At 51.4% G+C, this 6,791-nt stretch overlaps 1 non-coding gene and 5 pseudogenes across 1 annotated transcript; all 6 read right to left on the reverse strand.

Moving 5' to 3' along the window:
* Positions 1 to 375: 375 nt before the first annotated feature.
* LOC121367080 lies at positions 376 to 556 on the reverse strand (annotated as a pseudogene).
* A 584-nt stretch (positions 557 to 1,140) lies between these two features.
* LOC121367083 lies at positions 1,141 to 1,346 on the reverse strand (annotated as a pseudogene).
* A 1,674-nt stretch (positions 1,347 to 3,020) lies between these two features.
* Positions 3,021 to 3,238, reverse strand: LOC121367082 (annotated as a pseudogene).
* A 1,733-nt stretch (positions 3,239 to 4,971) lies between these two features.
* LOC121367079 lies at positions 4,972 to 5,193 on the reverse strand (annotated as a pseudogene).
* Positions 5,194 to 5,806: 613 nt separating this feature from the next.
* Positions 5,807 to 5,996, reverse strand: LOC121367078. The gene has a single exon (XR_005957311.1). It is a non-coding gene; the product is annotated as a U2 spliceosomal RNA (small nuclear RNA).
* A 513-nt stretch (positions 5,997 to 6,509) lies between these two features.
* Positions 6,510 to 6,689, reverse strand: LOC121367081 (annotated as a pseudogene).
* Between the last annotated feature and the right edge of the window lie 102 nt (positions 6,690 to 6,791).

The raw sequence follows: 6,791 nt of genomic DNA on the forward strand, positions 1-6,791 counted from the left end.
TACCTGTGCGCGTTCCCTACCCTTGGTGGCACTATCTTTTCAGGATGAACCCATTGCTTTGGCTTTGCTTTACCTTCTTCAACGTGGCTGCGACGTCATTCTTCGAAACCATCGCGTTTTAGCAACGTTCCGTCCAATGAATAAATTTTGGAGGGCAATGTGTTTTTTTTTTGTGTTTTTTTTCATTTGGTTTTTGGGGTTTGGTTTTTTTTTTTTTTTTTTTTTTTTTTTAAAGGTGGCGGGTTCTGGCCAAGGGCTAGGCCGTGGGAAGGGAGGGGGGGGGGGGGTTGTGGGTTTGTTAGGGTGTGTGAGCACATTACCGCGCCGCCTCAACGCAAAGGCTGGATATTTAACTGTTTTTGGTTTCTTTTAAAAATAGGGTGGGCCATTCCCGGAAGTACGCAATACCGGTCAACCCGTGGTGAGGGCGGAGCAAGCCCCGGCACCTCACCCCCTTTCAAAATTCTTTTAATATGATTTCCCCCAATGGAGGCGTATCGATATTAAGCTGAAAACGATACTACCTTTGATCTTAGCCAAAAGGCCGAGAAGCGATCCTTTTGCCGGTTCGACCCTTTTTTTTACTATTCCCAAAGGTCTTCCTCGATGACAGGTTTCCCTCGGCGTGCTTTCTTGGGCAAATTTTACTCTTGGCCTCCGCGCCCGGCCGCGCGCAGCGCATTTCGGCCGTGCGACGGCAACGGTCGTTTCATTCGTCGCTCTAACCTCTACCTGTTGCGCGTCCCTACCATGGGGCATACTCTTTTAATAACCCCATTGCTTGGCTTTGCTTTACCTTCTTCATGGCTGCGACGTCATGTCTTCGAAACCGCGTTTTACAACGATTTCCGTCAAAGAATGAAATTTTGGAGGCCATTGTGTTTTTTTTTTTTGTGTTTTTTTTCATTTGGTTTTTGGGGTTGGTTTTTTTTTTTTTTTTTTTTTTTTTTTTTAAATGTTCGGGTCTGGCCAAGCTAGGCTCGTGGGAAGGGCGGGGGGGGGGGGAGGGTGTGTGGTGGGTAGGGTGGTGTAAGAGCAAATATACCGCGCTCTGGTCCATCAACACAAAAACGCAAGGCTGGATATTTCCCAAACTGATTTTTGGGTTTCTTTTAAAAATAGTGTTGTGGCCATGTTCCCGGAAGATACATGCAATAACCCGTGGGGTCGAACCCGTGGTGAGGGGCGTGCAGCCCGCCCCGGGCACCCCTCACCCCCCTTTCCACAAATCAAGTTTACTATCGATGTGTGTCCCCCAAATGGAGAGCAGTATCATGATATTAAGCTGATAAGAACAGAATACTGCACTATTGGATCCTTAGCCAAACCAAAGGCCGAGAAGCGATGGACCTTTGTGCCGTTTTCGAAACGACCCGTTTTTAACTATATTCCCACAGGTCTTGGTTTTCCTAACGAGTTGACAGGTGTCCAGGTTTCGCTCTCTGGCGTTTCGTTCGTTGGGTCACTTGTTACTCCTTGGGTACACGTAGCCTCCGCTGTCTCCGCTCTCAGGGCGCATTTCGTCCGTGCGACGGGACGAAGGCAAACGGTCGTTTCCTTCCGTCGCTCTACCATAACCTACTATGTGTGGCGCGTCCCTACCATTGTGTGGCACTACTCCCCTTTCAAGAATAAGCCCATGTGCTCGATGGTCTTTTGCGTTAAACTTCTTACTCTTCTTCAACTGCATAGCGACGATCGTGTCATCGAAACGATCGCGCGGTTTTTTTATCAGCAACGAGTTTCCGTCAATGAATGAAATTTTGGAGGGCCATGTGTGGGTTTTTTTTTTTGTTTGTTTTTTTTTTTTTTTTTTTTTTTTCATGGTTTTTTGGGTTTTTTTTTTATTTTTTTTTTTGTTTTTATTTTTTTTTTTTTTTTTTTTTTTATTTTTTAAATTTGGCGGGTCTGGCGCAAGCATAGGCCTCGTGGAGGGAGGAGGGGGGGGGGGATTTGTGAAGGGCGGGGGGGCGGGGTTTTGTGTGTGTGTTAGTGGGTTGTTACAGCACCTATACCGGGCCTCGGACCACGCTCTTCACGTGCAAAGGCTTGCATCGTTCAACTGTGTTTGGTTTCTTTCTATCTTTAAAATAGTGGTGTAGCTCCTTCTTCCCCGGAAGTACTTGGGCAGGTAACCGGTTCAACCCCGTGAGTGAGTTACGGAGCAAAAGCCCCGGGCACCCTCACCGCGGCACCATACAAAAATCAGATCAAAAAATCGATTGCCCCCCAATGGTAGGATGTCCCCCCAAGGAGACGTTTATCAGAGTCTGAAGCTGATAAGAACGGATACTAGCTACCCACTTGTGATCATAAGCCAAAAAGGCCGCCTAGAAGCGAAAATGCCTTTTGTTTGTTGGTGCCGGTTCGAACGCCCCCCTTTTTTTAACCTATATCCCAAAGGTCTTCCTCGATTGACAGGATTCCTCCCTCTCGTGCGTAGCGTTCGTTGGGCAAATTTGTACTCTTATGGGCCCTCCGCGCGATTCGCCGAGCGCGCAGCGCTGCCAAATTTCGCCGGTGGCGAACGGAGCAACGGTTCCGTTTCACATTCCTATAATGTCGTTCGCTCTACTACACCTATCTACCCTATTGCGCTTCCGCCTACCGTTGTGGCACTACCTTCTTGTTTCAGATGAACCGACATTTGCTTGGCGTTGCGGTTACCCTTCTTCAACGTGGGCTGCTACGTCATGTCTTCGAAACATCCGCGTTTTAGGCACCGCTTCGCCGTCAATGATTGAAATTTTGGAGCCATTGTGTTTTTTTTTGGTGTTTTTTTTTTCATTTGGTTTTGGGGTTGGTTTTTTTTTTTTTGTTTTTTTTTTTTTTTTTTTTTTTTTTTTTTTTTTTTTTTTTTTGGAAATGGCCAAGTCTTAGGCTCGTGGAAGGCTCGGGGGGAGGGGGGGGGGGTGGGGGGGTGGGTGTGTGTGTAGTCGTGTGTAAGAGCACATATACCGCGCTCATAACCGCAAAGGCTGGAGATTGTCAACTGTTTTTAATGGTTTTCTTTTAAAAAATAGTGGTGGGTCCATTCCCGGAAGTACTGCACGATACCGGGTCAACCCCGTGGTGAGGGGGCGGAGCAAGCCCCGGGCACCTCACCACACCACCTTTCAAACATCAGTTTACTATTATCGATGTCCCCCAATTGGCGGACGTATCAAGAAGTAAGTTCAGCTGATTACGAACAGATCCTTACAACTTTGATCTTAGCCAAAAGGCCTGAGACAGGCCTATGCCTTTTTGCCGGTTCAAACGGCCACCTTTTTTTTTTTTACTATATCCCAAAGGTCTTCCGGCCTTTCCCTCTAGTGACAGGTGTTCCCTCCTCGGCGTTTGCGTTCGTTGGGCAAATTTTACCTCTTTCTCTTGGTCCCCACGGTCGCCGCGGCGCAGCGCATTTCGCAGTGCGACGGCAAAACCGCAACGGGGACGGTCGTTTCATTCACATTCGTGTTCGCTTCTAACCTACTCTACTAGCTACCTATTACCTCTACCTGTGCGCGTGCGCGTCCTACCATGGTGGAACTACACTCTTTGTAACTCTTTCAGAATGAACCCCTTGCTTGGCTTGTCTATTGCCTTTACCTTCTCCAACGTGGCTGCGCCGGTCCTGTCTTCTTCGAAACATCGAGCTGTTTTTTTAGCAACGGTAATCCGTCACTGAATGAAATTTTGGAGTCCATGTGAGTTTTTTTTTTTTGGTGGTTTTTTTTCATTTGGTTTTTGGGTTTAGTCTTTATTTTTTTTTTTTTTTTTTTTTTTTTTTTATCTCTGTTTTTTTTTTGTTTTTTTTTATTCATTTTTAATTGTCTGCTTGCTCAAGTCTAGGCTGCGTAGGGAAGGGGGGGGCAGGGTGGGGGGGAGGGGGGTGGGGGGGGGGGGGGGGAGGGGTGTGGGGGGGGGGGGGGGGGGGGGGGGGGGGGGTGGGGGGGGGGTGGGGGGATGAAGTTGGGGGGGGTGGGGGGGGGGGGGGGGGGGGGGGAGGGGGGGGTGGGGGTGGGGGGGGGGGGGGGGGGGGGGTGAGTGGGGGGGGTGTGGGGGGGGGAGAGAGGGGTGGGAGGGGGGTGTGGGGGGGGGGGTGTGGGCTGATCAAGGGCGGGGGTGGGGTCACCCCCTGTCAAAAATGGGGGGGGGGGGGGGGGTGGGGGGGGGAGGGGGGGGGTGGGGTGTAAGTGGATAAGGGGGGGGGGGGGGGGGGGTGAGGGTGGGGTGAGAGGGGGGGGGGGGGGGTGGGATGAGGCGGGGGGGGGGGGGGGGGAGTAGGGTTGGGACGCGGGGGGGGGTCGAGGGGGGGGGGGAGCGGACGCTAGGAAAGGAGAGGGGGGGCGTTGGTGGGACGCCGAAGGGGGGGCGGCGGGGTGGTAGTGCAAGGGGGGGCGGAGGTCTGGGGGGTGGGGGGGGGGGGGAGCGTCCGGGCGACGAATTGTGGCGCCGGGCATCAAGCAGAGCAGGGGATTTCATGAAGGGTGGCGGAGGGGCGTTGATATAGTGGATGGAGTCGAGGGAGGCGGGCAGAAGGCTTTTCAGATGAGGGGCGTTGGGAGGGCGGGTCCTGCAGGGGGGGTAAGGGAGAGGCAGGGGGGGGGGGGCGGGAGACTGTGTGGGGGTGGGGCCAAGGGGTAGGGCGGGGAGCAACGAATGGGGGTTGCAGGGGACTGCAGGCGGCAGGCCATGGTGCGTGGGGCAGAGATCGGGTGGTGATAGGTCGGACGCTGAGCAGGGGGGGGTAAGGAGTGGCGGAGAAGAAGCAGGCACAGGGGGGGGGGGACGGGGGGGTATGTTGAGGGGGCGAAGGCGATGTTAAGGCGAGGGGGGGGGTGGGGGGATGGGGGGGTGGCGTTGATGTGTAGTAGAGGGTGTGTAAGAGCACATAAACTCGTACGCCCAGCGCTCAATCCAAGAATCAAACACGCATAAAAGTTAGGCTAGGAGATATCAACTGTTTTTTGGGCTCTTTAAAATAGTGTAGGGGGTTCATTTCCCGGCAGTAACTGCCATAACGCTGGGTCACACGCGGGGGAAGGGCCGGAGGCCAGCCCCAGGTCCCCTCACCCCTCTTATCAAAAAAATCCGTTTAAATAATCGATTCCCCGGCCATGTAGGCAGTAGTCAGATATTAAGCTGATAAGAACAGATACTAATACAACAACTTGATCTTAGCCAAATAAAAGAGCGCCACGGAGATAGCCGTATGGCCTTACTGGCGGTCAGCACCACTAACCCTTTTGTAAACCTATAATCCGTCAAAGGTCTTCCCCCTCAGTGAACGAGGTTTTCCCTCGCGGCGGGGCTGCTCTCGTTGTCGAAAATTGTTACTCTAATAAACTTCGGCTCGGCCGTCTCGGCCAGCGCGCAGGCGCATTTCGCCGTGCACGGCCAACGGTCGTTTCATTCGTCGCTCTACCTCTACTTTGCGCGTCCCTACCATGTAGGTGGCCCTACTCTTTTCTTTTCAGATAACCCATTTTGCTTGGCTTGCTTTACCTTCTTCACGTGGCTGCGACGTCCATGTCTTCGAAACATCGCGTTTTAGCAACGAATTCCGTTCAATGATGAAATTTTGGAGGCCATGTGTGTTTTTTTTGTTTTTTTTTATTTTGGTTTTTTTTTGGTTTTTGGTTTTGGTTTTTTTTTTTTTTTTTTTTTTTTTTTTTTTTTAAATGTGCGGGTCTGGCCAAGCTAGGCTCGTGGGAAGGGGGGGGGGGGGGGTGGTTGTGTGTGTGTAGGGTGTGTAAGAGCACATATACCGCGCTCTCAACGCAAAGGCTGGATATTTCAACTGTTTTTGGTTTCTTTAAAATAGTGGTGGGCCATTCCCGGAAGTACTGCAATACCGGTCAACCCGTGGTGAGGCGGAGCAAGCCCCGGGCACCTCACCCCCTTTCAAAAATCAGTTTAATATCGATGTCCCCCAATGGAGGACGTATCAGATATTAGCTGATAAGAACAGATACTACACTTTGATCTTAGCCAAAAGGCCGAGAAGCGATGCTTTTGCCGGTTCGACCCTTTTTTACTATATCCCAAAGGTCTTCCTCGAGTGACAGGTTTCCTCTCGGCGTCGTTCGTGGGCAAATTTTACTCTTGGCCCCCCGTCGCCGCGCGCACGCATTTCGCCGTGCGACGGCAAACGGTCGTTTCTTCTCGCTCACCTCTACCGTGCGCGTCCCTACCATGGTGGCACTACTCTTTTCAGATGAACCCCTTTGGCTTGGCTTTGCTTTACCTTCTTCAACGGGGCTGCGCTCGTCTTCGAACACGCGTTTTAGCAACGTTCCGTCAATGAATAAATTTTGGAGGCCATGTGGGTTTTTTTTTGGTGTTTTTTTCATTTGGTTTTTTGGGGTTGGTTTTTTTTTTTTTTTTTTTTTTTTTTTTAAATGTGCGGGTCTGGCCACTGGCTCGGGGAGGGGGGGGGGGGGGTTGTGTGTTTGAGGGGGTTTAAGAGCATTACCGCGCTCTCAACGCAAAGGCTGGATTTTAACTGTTTTTTGGTTTTTTAAATAGGGTGGGCCATTCCCGGAATACTGCAAACCGGGTCACCCTGGTGAGGGCGGAGCAAGCCCCGGCACCTCACCCCCTTTTTCAAAATCATTTAATATCGATGTCCCCCAATGGAGGCGTTCAATTTAGCTGATAAGAACAGAATACTAACTTTGGTCTTAGCCAAAGGCCGAGAGCATGCCTTTTTTCCGGTTCGCCCTTTTTTTATATATCCCAAGGTCTTCCTCGAGTGAAGGTTTTCCTCTCGGCGTGCGTTCGTTGGGCAAATTTTACTCTTGGCC

The sequence above is a fragment of the Gigantopelta aegis genome, unplaced genomic scaffold, assembly GCF_016097555.1.
Source record: "Gigantopelta aegis isolate Gae_Host unplaced genomic scaffold, Gae_host_genome ctg8752_pilon_pilon, whole genome shotgun sequence".
Classification (NCBI taxonomy): domain Eukaryota; kingdom Metazoa; phylum Mollusca; class Gastropoda; order Neomphalida; family Peltospiridae; genus Gigantopelta; species Gigantopelta aegis.